We start from the raw sequence: 14,083 nt of genomic DNA, 5'->3' as shown, positions 1-14,083 counted from the left end.
GGGAAATGTCCCAAAGCTCACAGTACAGCTCTTTCAGCAATAACAATAGTCTGTAGATGCACCAAAAATGCTGCTACTGTAAAAAATACAAACAAACAAAAAAACCAACCTAGGTCTTAAGGGAGCATGAAAAGGTTATTGTGAGCATTGCCAAAGATACATGGTTTCAGATGTGAATTATCTCTGTGAATTTACCAGTACGGTCTGGTCCCACTAAGGCTCTGGATAAATGCAAATATTGCCACAGTGGATGGCAGTGCTTGCAAAAAATAATTCCTAAAACAATTTCTTGCACTTATGCTGAGGAAAAGAAAAATCTGCTTCATTTCAAATTCACAGAACATCTAAACGTGCTAAAAACATTCACTTTGATATTTATAGCTTCTACAAGACATATTTCCATTTTATACTAGTAGATTTTAATGCCATAGTTGTCAGAGCTAAAACAAACTGGCCTTCCAGAAAGCAAACCCGGTGTCAAACTAAAATGATATTCCTTCAAAAGGTCAGCAAATTTACAGAAGGAAATGGCCAGTCCAGATTGTGTCACCTGCACCAGCAAGAACACAACACTATAATCAAGCCCTGGTTTGTTTTATTTAAACAGTTATTTGAATGTAATTGCTCTTAAACCATGTGCATCCTTAAAATTATTCCAGACAACATCCTTTCTTCTGATTCCAAGGTAACATTCTGGCTTTAATTATAAGTCAATTAATATTAAGTAATTTAACTGATTAATTTTAATTAAACCTGTTGAAAATTGATTTTCCTGTAGCAAGATGATGCTCTAGTGCGATCATCAGGAAAGGAGGATGGGGGGGCAGACGGGGAGGGGGGGGGGGCTGAGGGGGGAGCAGAAGAACCAGCACTCAGCACCCAGGCGAGAAAGAAGATGTCTGAAGAAATAGAAGAAGCCATCCCCCGCCAGGCCCGGCAGCCGGGCCGGGAGCCGGCGCTGCGGGAGGCACCGGGAGCTGCGGAGCGCCCGCGGAGCTGCGCGCCCGGCCCGAGGCGGGCGGCGGCCCCGGGGCGGCGGGGGAGGAAAAGTTCGCTGGGGCGGCGGCGGCGGCGGGTGCGGAGGGTGTGTGCGTGAGTGTGTGTGCGGAAATCCCCCCGCAAACACCCCCGCACCCCGCAGCCGCTCCCGCCGCCGCGCATCCCCCCGGGCAGGCACCGCTCGGGCTCGCCGCCGCAGCCGGGCAGCCCCCGCGCGGCCCCGCACCCGCAGCCCCGAATGCAGCCCCGCACGCATCCCCCTGCCCGCGGACACGCACACACGGGCACACACGGCTCGGAAACCGGCTCTGCCGAGCGCTCCCGGGCTCAGCCCCGCAGCCGCCCTGCCCTGCCCTCCCCGGGGCCCCGCGCCCGGCCCGGCCGCCCCGCTCCATCCCGGCTGTCCCTCTCTCCTCCATCCCGGCCGCCCTGCTGCATCCCGGCCCGGCCGCCCCCCTCCCTCCTCTCCATCCCGGCGCGGGCTCGCCCCGCACGCCGGGAGCATCAAAGTATTTACCAGTTCACGGCCGCTTTCCCGCAATCGCAGCTGAAGCTGTAATCCGCTGGATTCGCCTCCTCCGGCTCTCCCAGCCGCTGGGAGCGGGAGGGCTCCCAATAGTGCTCCGGACACTTCCCAATTATACCGATTTTTATATATTTTTCTCCCCTTTCCTGGGATCGGGGCGCGGGGAGGGGGGGCTGGAAATCCCCATCCGGAATCCAGCCTCATCCGTGCGGAGCCACCTCCATGTAAATCCGACCATCAGGCAGGCAATGGAAATGATCAAACGCTACTTCTCTCCGTCTGCAGGCAGATAATCCCACTAATCCAATAGATCTCCCCCGATCCGAAATTGCCCTCCAGACGAATCCCTTTCGCTCGGTGTCCGGCGGGCGACCGCGGAGCCGCGACGGTGCCCCGAGGGGCACGGGAGGGGCGCGGAGGGGTGCGGAGGGGTGTTAATCTTTTTTGGCTCCTGGATGCACGGCTCGCTCAAACCGCCGAGATCCCTGCTTTTTCCCCTATTACACGTTTCCACTCCAAATTGCTGCTGGATGAAAAATGGTACAAAGATACCCCCAGCGGCGGAGCGGCGAACAGCGCGGGCAGCCCCGGCCCCGCACCGCCCCGCACCGCCCCGGGCGGACCGGCCTCCGGGGGACCCTCCCGCAGCTCCACGGCCCCGCAGCGGGGCTCGGGGGTCCCTCCGGCGGCCGCGGGCAGCGGCACGGAACGCACGCACCGCTGTGAGCGCCGGGGTACGAGGGGATGCCAGTGCAGGATGGAGGTGCTTCACGCACCTGCGTGCGTGCGGGTGGGCTGCAGCCTCTTAGTTAATTATGCCCAAATTGCGTAACTTATATATAGTTTGTATAGAGAGATGTGGATTATACTCAAATATTTCACTCGGGTGTAATTTAGGATGAGGCCGTGGTCTCACTTACTTGGATTGGCACTGTCTGCACACAAGGTATAAGTGACTCCTTTTGTTTCCCCTTGCTGTTTCTTGAAATCTTTTACTTATTTGTCATTGCTTTCTTTCATTATTCTTTCTTTCATTATTTCTAATTGAGGGAAAAAAAAATATTCTCCGACCCCAGCACTCACGCTTTCTAGGTTTTCTGTGAAAACTCAGGGGACGTGGGGAGAAAGGAAGGCCGGATCAGAAGGACAAGGAGAATAGTCCTTTGAATGCTAAAAGGTCTCTTCATTTTTTAAGAACAGCCACATTCACACATTAAAACATCCTGATTTTAGCCTCTTGTAGAGAGCTCATTAGCATCTGTTATTTTAGGAGGTACTTCCCTTCACTCTGTGTTTAAAATCTGTATTTTGCTTCATTAATATCCACCTTGGTTTAAAATATTGACACTAATCAAGCGCAGCAAACCCACTCATGTTTCCAAGCCTACAGCCCCAGGCAAGGTCTGGAGGTGCCTGATAATTTGATAAGCTTTTACACCCTCACCTGAGAGCACATCCCAATGGAGGCAAGGTCAGTCCCAGCCTCGCTGGGCTGTTTATGTCTCTGAGTCCCACTGAGGATCTGGATCTAAATGTCCATAGCAGGAGTGACAGGACACAGCAGCAGTTTATCCTGTGACATTCCCATGTACTGGAATAATCGTGGCCTGGGCACATTTTTCACCTGTCTCAATAACTATTATAGTCCATGGTTAATTATGAAAGTCCAGAATCCTTCAGTACTCTGAAATTTAACTCTTTGGCTGTCACCAAAAGCGTGCAGCTCTCAGGTATGGGAGGGAAAAGCAGAACACACTCTGCTGACAGAGCAATCCTGTGCACGTTGTTAGTCTCAAGGGAATACTACATGAAAAAAAAAAAAAAGGGTTTCAAAACTAGAAAGAAAATTTGTATTTGAAAATCAATCACTTGCCACCAGCCACAGATCAACCAACAGCCTAAAAACTATCACCAAAGAGGCAATACCAGGTGAGATATTCTGCTATTCTTCATCCACACAAAACCCTGGAGGAGCTTTATCTTTGGGTTGTTTTTTGTACTGAAAAGTAAGAAATAAAGGTGGAATAAAATAACTGCACTCTCCTTGTCACTCTATGAGCCACTGGAATCCAAGTGGGCAAAGTTTTATTCTCCCTCCTTCAAGGAGGATGTATCTATCTTCCCCAGGTTCCCTGAGCCACCATGTGAACATCTTGGAGTGCTCTGAGTACCATTTCAGCAGATTGCCCCCTACTAACTGTGGGGGGAAATCTACCCAATTTCTCTCTTTACCGTGTCTTTTGTAGGTGGCAGGAGCTGATAATTTACACCCAGCTTGTAACAATCCCACCTCTGGCCACCAAGTCTCCATCTGGTCCTAGCCCATCTTCACTTGTGCAGAAATGGCACCAAATTGTTGAGCACGTTAAGTTTTTCTTTGACTCCCTCTCACAGCAGAGATGTGTGATATCAGTTCATTCACAGATCACTTCTGCTCTGGCCTGTCCCCAAGGTTGGAGTTCCTTTCCAGAGCTTTTCCACTGTCTTTCACTCTACTTCCATCCTCTGTGCTTCAAACATTTCCCTCCTTCTTCCCTCCAGGGGCCTCAATAGCATAACAGCTCTCAGCCAAAATGCTGCTGGGGAAAGAGAAATACTGGCTTGTGGAGGGCAACAAGATTTGTCTCCAGTTCCAGAAAATTGTGCAGGTTCAGGAAGGGATATTTGGCTTAAAAAACAAAGTGTGGGGCTAATACCTCTCTACTGAGATGCGGTAGCAACAGCTGAGCCTACATATGTGGTAATAATATATTATATTTTGATATATTATAATATATGACATGCTGGTATTACCAGCACAGTGTCTGGTGCTGATTCAGTCTACAACCAGGATGTCCTTGCCTTTAAGAACTAAGTGGCCTGCATGCACATATTTATATATATATTTATATGTATTTTTTTATATATATATAGGGTTGGAACTACACGATCTGTAAGGTACTTTCCAACCCAAACCATTCTACAATATACGCACCTATATATATACATGCCTATATATAAATGTGTAGAGAGTGTTCGAATTTGTTTGAAGCAAGGGGAGAAGAACCTGTAATTGATCAGAACTTTGTTAAATATGTTTTAATGCCCTGCATGTCAAAAAAAAATACACTTTCATTGCAACCTAGGGAATGCAAAACTAGTTTAAAGACTGGCATTGTTTAATATTTAGTTTGGCTGAGTCTTGATAGGGTTGTGTTATCTGCATTTATTAAAAGAATGAAAAGAGAGATAAACTTCCATGGACTGAAAATCCGTGGAAATTTCAAAGGCCAGCATCCTGCAATATTCTAAAATTCTCCTCTGCTCCATTTTCTCTGTTTTAAGAACATGAATCCCTTCATACAACCCTCATGTAAGCACCTAACTTCTAAAAAGAGCAAAACACACAATCAAAAGCTAAAAAGAAGAAAGAAGATCCCAACTAGCAATCCAAGCTAAAGTGCACATTGAGATACATTAAGTATGCACCCAAAGCTTTGATGGTAGGCAAGCTTTTTGATGCAACACAAGTTTCATGAGTGACTGAAATATATAGCTTAAGACATTCAAGTTCTTTTTTCAAGTATAAATTTTATCAGACTGTGTTTCTCAAAAAAAATTAACTTTTCTAATAGGTAGAACAGGTGGAATTGTTTACATGTACAAGATACTAAAGATTCATTAATTTGTCTCAAGATAGCTCATTAAATTTTGTCTTGCAATAACTTTGTTAAATATTTTCTTTGCTTTTACAAAACTTAAGATTACTCATCTCTGTGCATTTATATTCTTTAGATTGCCCCAATTGCCAGATATTTAATGAAATTATAATGCCTGTCTATGAGCTGCTGTAGTTAGCTGCAACTGCTGAGTTATTGCCATTCATTTGGTTTAACCTTGCCAAGAAGAGCCACTTAAAGCGGCCATCCCTCTTCACAGAGCATCTTCACAAAGACACAGGGCCCTGACAGTCCTTCAGTTGCTCCAAACACAGTTATCATTTGCTTTCTTTGGTATTTTCTTTTACACTAAAACAAATACATTTTAAAAAATACAATGCTTTGCTTGTGTGGCAAAGAACTCCTTTGGGACTGATCAGAGTTTCACATATCAGAAGTCAAGAAAATTAACAGCACTAGTCTGAGGGTTCTGACTTTAACTCCTTCTTGCCCACAGAAGTGCCCAATACTGCCATCCCTTACGGCCTCACCTCCACCTCTGCTGCACTTAAGTACTCAGGAGCACTGGTTTCCTTCCTCCCAGCCCATGATGGGGCTCATGCAGTTTTTCATCTGATGGGATTTGGATTCTGACATCATACAGGTTGTCCTCGGTGACATTCACTTTTTATCATTAGCACCTTGTGCTGGGATGTTTAATTGGCTATGTTGTATCTCTGCACTGTAGATTTATTTTGCATTTTCATTTAATTAACAGCCATGACCAGTGGCCTGATGGATGGCAAAGCATTCTGTGAAGAAGAATCCTACTGGATTAAAAGCTTTGCTGGAAGGTTTCAAACACCCACTCAGTCTGAACTTCTCAAAAGCAATTTTCTGCAAAGTGCCGTGTTCCCAAAACACAGTGCTCGACAACAGGGGAAGAGGAAGGAAACAGGACCCAAGATGAAACAAACCCTGTTCCTACAGACTCACCCCTCTCCAAGTGTTGACTGGATGCTCAGATGAGCACAATCCACCCGTGGCTAGTCTGAGATTCAGAATTTCAGGTTCTTTTGGGTGCTGTTAAAGACGGATATTGATAAAAAAAGCCACTGCCAGTGTTCTTACTGGAACTTAATCAGTAGATTACAACACATTACAACACTGTGCTTGCCAGGGAACTCTGAATTAATTATAAAATCCATTTCCTTGTTTATGTGGCTGGGAATACATTTAGTCCAGAGGAGTTTTATGACTTTGTTCCTTCCCAAAATTTCAGTTATTATTTGAAGCCATAATCCAGCAGTACCCTGGTTTGCAGTGACCCAGTAGAGGAAACTACTGGGCTAGACTTTGTTTTCTAAATTATGGAAAGCATTTATACCAAGATTTTTCTGCTCATACTGTGTGAAAGCTGACCAATTTCTAATTTTTCTAATTAAATTGGTTTAAACCTAACACTGAGCACATACTGTATTCTACTTCCAACGTGCTGAGTTTGAAAGCACACAGGGACATTCCCTGAAGGAGCTGCTGTTCTGAATCTCTATTACATGCAGTTTGTATTCATTTAGACCCAGCAAGCAAATGACAGAAAACTATGGGCCAACTTCATCTCTGATGTGATGAAATGGAAGTTGGAGGAACCTCATCAGAGGGTTTTTTTCCTAATACTTAAACTCAGCAGAGAAAAAGGAACACATAGCCTGGATGGTTAGCACTTTCAAGTATAAACAGTAAATTGTTTTCCACGTGCTTTTACTGTGGCATACCTTTTCCTTTTTCACCAGTCACTTTCCATAAGCGAGGAAAGCTTGAACTTCTGTGAATTAAGACGTGCTGGAACCTTGACACTCTCTGTACTGACAGAGCATTTTAGGCCCTTATTTAAATCAGTCAGTAATAAGATAACCGAAACACATCATGATTTTACTACCAGCTTCTCTTGGCATCTGTTTGCCTCCAGTTACGATTGCGCCGATAACTTGGTGACCGATATAATTGGCCTGGCTGTCATTATGGCTACTGGCCAAAAGAGGCAAAGATGTTTCATAAATTTTCTTTTCAGATGCACCAAATAACATGATCCATTAATTAAAACTCAGGCAGTCGCAGTTAATTCCTGACAACTGAAAAAGATGCAATTTGAAAACACTCCTAAAGAGCAGTAAATCACTTCCAATCTGCTTTGTGTGAGCTGCATTTGAAAGAGGCTGGGGCGTGCTGGGGTTTGGGTAGGGCTGGGAGTCAGAGCAGAACCCTGGTCTGGGTCTGCCAGTGACTGGGTGGAGACCTTGAGCAAACTCTTTTATCTTTCCTGCCTTTAACTCTGTCTAATCCATTCTGATTTTTTTATAACCAGGGCAGAGACAATCTTCCCATACCAAGGAGAAGGGGGAAGGCATGTAGGGATTCCCAGGCTGGGGAGGAGAGGGAGGTCAAGAGGCAGCCTCTGCCAGCCCCCAGCTGTTTGGCACTGACCTATGCAGCTGCCTGCAGGTGCAGCAGCAAGTCTGTGCTCCTGCAGGGAACTAAGAGGCCTCTGAAAGAGGCCAGCCACCCCAGAGGGTTGTGTGGGACTGACTGATTTTGTGGAGGAGTCAATATGAGGAGTGCTTATGAAATTCTGCCAAAATAAGCAGTGGGAAATAATGAACCAACAGAAAACCCTTCATAAAGGACACATTCCTGTACTTTGGAGGCATTAATCAGCATCAGTGGTGATGGGAAGTCCAGGAGATAATATAGATATGAAAACACTGTTGTACAGACTTTGTAACACATTCACCTGCTTATCTTAGTAAGTCTTAAAGCTTGTCATGGCTGGGAATCCGATTCACTGCACAATGACAAACGACACAAAATTGACACGTACAGGCAAGAACACACAGGCAAAGCAGAGAGAACAGAAACTGCCAAGGATCTCCAAAGCAAAGACACCTGAAGAGCTCCTGAACTGAAGGACCCAGAGAAGCATCAACTCTAACTGGCAATGAGAGGGGTAATAATCCTTCTGAAAACACAATTACTTTTAAGAAAGTAAACTGAAGGCATATCAAATCACTTGTGGTTTCTGAAAATCTCACTGTAGCATAAGTGAGCTGTTCTTTACAGCCCAATAATACTATTCCTGTAAAATCTAGCAGCCCAAATGATTTAATAGCAGAGTAGCAACAACAAAATTCCTCATTGTAGCTGTGTAATGGGTGCATGTTTGGTTATGAGCCTTTGTGTCTCTTGCTGCACATAGACACCAGATCTACACGGTGAGGCACCCTGGAAAACTGGACACACCAACAGCACCCCTGCTCTATGCAAAATACCTGCAGATACCTCTGTCTGCCATGACAGCAACAATGCAACCTCAGGAAGCCTCAGCTGCCATCCACGTAGGCAGACTAGAAGAAAAAGTTAAAAAAGAGAAAGAAGCATCATTAGAGAAACCGCAGCAGCCTACAAGGCTATTATTTAATTGATGTCATAACCCAGGAGAGTGTATGATCCTCTCTACACTGTGGTCATGTCACAGAGTACTCTCTACACGGACTTTGAAACTGCAGCTGTTTTTTATAACAAGATCAGCTAAAACCATCTGAAAGTTAAATCTATACAAATACTTTGTAATACTTATCTGTGGCTGAAGTGAATCCCACACCCAGGAAGACATGACTTTGAATTTTAATTTTCAAATTTCTAGGTCTTGATTGCAGAATACTGCTTTTTCTCCCCCCACATCTGGCATTTGCAGAACTTAATGAACAATGTCTCTAGCATTCAGAATTAGCAAAATACAGCTTAATCTCCTTCTGTGTGCCAAACTTTGCCATTCCCTTGCTGTAGAAAGTGAGCACACTGGTTCTCAACAAATAGTTTCTTAGGCAAGATGAAAGAATTCATTAGTTTTCTATTTCTCAGACCTTTCACTTCCTTTCCTATTCCAGACAAACTGAACACCCAAATTTCCTATTTCTACTAATAACGATGCTATAAAATTTCTGCTGGCAAATGTTATTATTCCAGCTGAGAAATTTACTCTAATAGCTGAGAAAAAAATCCTGCAGCTAACTCCGTGGTCTGTGCATCAGCCAGTAGAGGGTGCAGGCATTGTGGCTGCATTCCCCACACGCCTGAGCCGGCCACTGCTGCTGCTTCAGCTTCTTTCTAAGGTGGGCAAATATAATAAAGCACCTAACGTTGTGTTATGGGTCAGTTCAATGTTAAATAATGTGTAGAAATTGAAAGGCACCTGTTTTTCTCAGCTTTTCGTTTTCTCTGTTCACAGCTGTTCTCAGTGTTTACAGTGATGGTGGGCTTGTGCTGCACACATGAAATTCAGACTGCAAGAGAGGTTTGCAAGCTCACATTGCAAACCTAAGAGACGTTTCTGTGTGATATTTTCATAGTCACAGGATTAAAAAAGGGGGATTTCCTATCAATAAAAAGGTTTATTTCTATTATTCAGCCTTCAATCAAACAAACTTCCACTGAAATAAACCAAAAGTGTTTCTCTGACTCTGGGAATATTAGCTTGGAAAGGTGATGTCAGGTAGAGAGGGGTTAAGAGGCATTTGTGTGCAGAGGGATGTTGCAGCAGCCCTTGTTAAAGGGGGAATTATCCCAAGGCACCGTTTTCCGCCTTCCACAGCCACAGTCCTGGATGATGGGGCCCTTGATGGGCAGCCACAGTTCCACAGCACTTTTCAGCCCAGGTTTGTCCATATTTCGCAAGGCTGGCACAGATTGAGTCAGACCATACCTGTAGGAGCCCATGAACACATCTGCTACAGTCCAGCGTTTCACATCTGCAATTCCACTGGCAGTGCCTGCTCTACCCAACTGTCTTGGAGTCTGCTAAGGCCAAAATAAAACACTGGGATTTAGGGGGGATTTAGGCCACGGGAACCTAAGCCCAGTGTTCAGTCAGCCTAAAACTCTATTAGAGTCAGCTCAGCACCAGCAGAATAAATGAAAACACAATGTAGAACTTGGCAATACTGAATCATGGAGGTGAACAACTATCAAGGAACGATCATAGTGCAATAATCACAAGATACAGACCATGAAAGGGTTTGTGGCAGGTGAAAACAAACACATTTACACCACATCGAGCTAAAATTTGAGTCTAAAATGAAGGATATACTTTTATTTTGGGCAAGAATTTGTTGATCTAAAGGCCAAAACAAACATTCTTGTCTCTTCAGCGCGTGGTAAATAACTGACAACATCTTTCAGCATTGTCTGAGGTTTGATTGCAGGTTACCTTTCAAAGATTAGACAAGATAAAGCACCTTGCATTCGCACACCTATCTGACAAAATGACATCTCAGAGTGGCTTGATAAAATACGATGGTAAATTTTACAGGTCAATAATCTCTGCCTGGTAGGAGCAAAATCAGCATTGTCCACTCCTTTCCTACAGAGCTATCAGCGGTGGAAACAACCAGCAACATCCCAAGTGAAATGTCTCAAATCTCAGTACAGTCCCTGCAGCCATCCAGTTCATCAAAGTAAGAAACAAGCTGAGGAGAGCTCATGTTCAATGATGCTCTGAGGGAAAATGACTGTCTGGCATCAGCACTGGAAGTAGGATGTGGCTGACTGATGATTTTGGATTGGTTTTTTGGAAAATACTGGGTAAATTGAGTAATTTGAACCAATCATGGACTATATGGTGCAACACAACATTCTTCTGCCCTGCAGTCTCCCTTCTGGGAAATCTGGAGTGGTGGGGAGTACATTTATCAAGAAAATAATGACCCCAAAGAGACTCCTTGAAGCCTAAGGTGGTTTTTTTATAAGAGGGCTCTAGGGAACTAATTAGGAGGAAATAGCTCCTCAATGTCCTGAGTGCACTCCCACTGAGAAAATAAACAATTTACTGATTCATGCAACTCCAGACATCCAAAGATAGTCATCTTTATGACATGTTTTTTGTAAATATGGAACATAGAATGGCATGCAGAGGCAGTGTTTGATAATGAAAGAAAGGTGTATATTCAGGGACACACCCTTGTCATCATTATTTGAATTTTTATCTTTCAATTTGCAATTAAGGTATTCCAAAGAGGTGTGTAGTATACAATACAAAAATTAAGTTAAAAAGATGAGGTTACTTTCTACCTGTTTTTATATCCTTTAACCAATTTCCTTGTCCTGCTATGTTCCATTCATTCTTTGGAAAACAGGAGGTGCAGGAGTTTTGGGTGTAGACAAATGTTCGGGCAGCAAAAGCTCTAGAATCAGCTTTGAAAACACTCAGTTTTGCAAATATTGAATCTTTTGGGCTTGCCCCTAGAAGAGAAGGCCAAGCATTCTGATCAAGAAAGCAAAAAAGTCCTGAGAATGGAAAACAGCAGCAGTCCATGTATTCCAAAGATACAGACACCCAGGAGTAACGTGGAGTATCAGAGGGAGGGCTGGCAAGAACGAAGGGCAGCACATTAATATTTAGACTGAGCATCAGCAGAAACGTCCTGTCAGCGTGATGTGTGAAATTATCCTAAGGGAAGCAGCTGAAGCTTGTTGCTGACAACAATCACTTTTCAGCATTTCAGGCTGGCAGCTCTGTTTCTACACCAAACATTCTCATCAGTCCTTTCATTTTCTGGTAAACAAAAGATAAATGTATATAGTTGATATCATCAGCAGTGGACCCATACGAATAGGTTGGTGTTGTAAGAAGCTGAAATAGAAAGCTTGAGCCTGGTGGAAGAAGTGAGCAGGGGCCCCCAACATAAAAAGGACATGGACCTGTTGGAGTGAGGCCAGAGGAAGACACAAAGATGCACCAAGGGCGGGAAACCCTCTGCTCTGGAGCCAAGCTGGGACAGCTGGGAGTGTTCACCTGGAGAAGAGAAGGCTGCAGGGAGACATTAAAGCTCTTTCCAGCGCCTAAAGGAGCTACAAAAGAGCTGGAGAGGGACTATGACCAAGGGCATGGAGTAATAGGACAAGAGGGAATGGCCTTAAACTGATGGAGAGCAGGTTTATATTAGAGATAAGGAAGAAATTATTTACTGAGAGGGTGGTGAGGTGCTGGAACATGTTGCTTAAAAAAACCCAAGGTCAGGTTGGATGGGTCTTCGAGCAACATCTTTGTGCTTGGGACCCGTGAATAAAACTGTGGGTCAAAATTATTTGAGAACTACAAAACGTTGCTTGTCAAATCAATGTTAGAATAAATTGTATCTGGCTTATAAAAGAATTTTGCTAGAAGGAAAATTTAGAGAGTTCATTCTGCCTAGATATCACCTAAAAGATTTATGTATGATAAGGTTTATGTCATTGTATATCGGTGAAACGTGATTGCATACAACTTCCAATTTCACCCTCCTTTCTGGGCAGTTCTCAGAAAAAGGCATCCAAACCAGCAGTCATTTATCCTTGATTTAAGCACAATTTGATGCTTGCTTAATATACACACAAGTAATAATTCAAGACAGCACAAAGTGTGCATTTGACAGGCTTCCAAAAGACACCAATGCATTTTAACATTTTTGCATTTACAGGCATAAATTCACGGGTCTCTCTCACAGGAGATGACTTGAAAAACTCTGTGCACTAATATGTTCTCTACAGAGTACTCATTTGTTCACTGTTTTAGCTGCATGTTCTTCATGCTTTATTTCCTGTAACGCTTATAGGATTGTGATATTCAGAGACCCCATTACTATTTACCCATACAACACCATCACCACTCAAAACACCCAAAAAATGGGGATTTGCAGGATTTTTCCACTGCACAGATTGTAATGATTATAACAGTCAACAGAAACTCTCTATAAAATATGACTGACAAAACTATGCCCTAGAGAGCAATGGTTAGATAATAATATACATACATAATGTCATTGTTATATTGATTTATACAGATGTGACATTACCTACACTTTATATGAAAGAAAAAAGACAGTTAATAAAAGGAAAAACAAGTCATATAACTTATTCAATCAAGAAAAAAAACTTAAACCAATATTGAACAACATATGTACATTATTCTCCATCTCACACCTGCCTTCTGAAACATCCCCAAAGCAAGCGTTTTACAAATAAAAGAGCAAACCAGCTCCTAGATCAAACTTCTTGCTATTCACAGTATGTTTGATCAGACTTGGCCAGAAAAAAGATTTCTCTAAACAAATCCCTCTAAATGAAACATCTTTTCCCCCCAAACCCATCAGCTCATTCTTGGTTCTTTGGGAAACTGTGCACCATTAAGAGTGAAGGTTCAGCTCAAGTTACTCATGAACTTGTTACTGAAGGAAGATTAAAACATATCTTAGCCTACACTGGAAGTTTTTGAAGGTACATAGATTTACTATCTGCAGAAAAAAAAAGGTAGCAACACACTCCTGTACACAGACCTTGCTAAATTCATAATAAAATTCTTGAGTGCAAAAAAACCCACAAAACCAAGTAAAATGCACTCTGACCAATCATTACTGCAGTCAACATATGTTTCTGAAATTGTTTTTTGACTCAAATAAAGCTGAGGCCAGAGGACACCTGGAGGCCTCTGGCTCCTAATGAAAGAAACACGTCTACTGAGACAAGATCAGATTTTTGTGTCATCTTTTTTTCTGTTAAAATACAGATGGTGTTTCCAATGATTCACAGCCCAAACTTCTCCCCTTCAGCTCTGTTGTGATGAAGTGACCAGACTGAAAAAAGGCTCTTGCTCAGATTAAACCCCAAAGTCTTCAGGGATTCCTTAACCCATCTAAAACACAGGTCTCTACAGAGGATACTTGGTTCAAAAGGACAGAAAATTAAAATATTAAGGGAAATATAATGGAAGATGTAAATCCTTACCCTCATCCAGACTTAATATTTGACTGTTCCAATGACATAACTGTGTAAGGCAAGCAAAATGGGACAAAGACAGAATGGTAAACTCAGAGGAGAAAGTTACAGCAGG

At 43.4% G+C, this 14,083-nt stretch overlaps 1 protein-coding gene across 9 annotated transcripts in view; it reads right to left on the bottom strand.

The window, feature by feature from the left end:
• NLGN1 (neuroligin 1) overlaps positions 1-14,083 on the bottom strand; it is a 484,704-nt gene that overhangs the window by 309,881 nt on the left and 160,740 nt on the right. For 4 of the 9 annotated variants that reach the window (XM_039557058.1, XM_039557060.1, XM_039557062.1 and 1 more), the window contains exon 1: positions 1,517-2,057. The exons of 3 other annotated variants lie outside the window; for them this stretch is intronic. The gene's annotated coding sequence lies outside the window, so the exon portion shown is untranslated. Of the gene's footprint in view, positions 1-1,516; positions 2,058-14,083 lie in introns of those variants that run through there. 2 more of the 9 variants (XM_039557061.1, XM_039557063.1) reach the window with 1 other exon arrangement.

The sequence above is a fragment of the Corvus cornix genome, chromosome 9 (genome assembly GCF_000738735.6).
Source record: "Corvus cornix cornix isolate S_Up_H32 chromosome 9, ASM73873v5, whole genome shotgun sequence".
NCBI classification, from domain to species: domain Eukaryota; kingdom Metazoa; phylum Chordata; class Aves; order Passeriformes; family Corvidae; genus Corvus; species Corvus cornix.
This window is presented reverse-complemented; position numbering and strand designations above follow the sequence as displayed.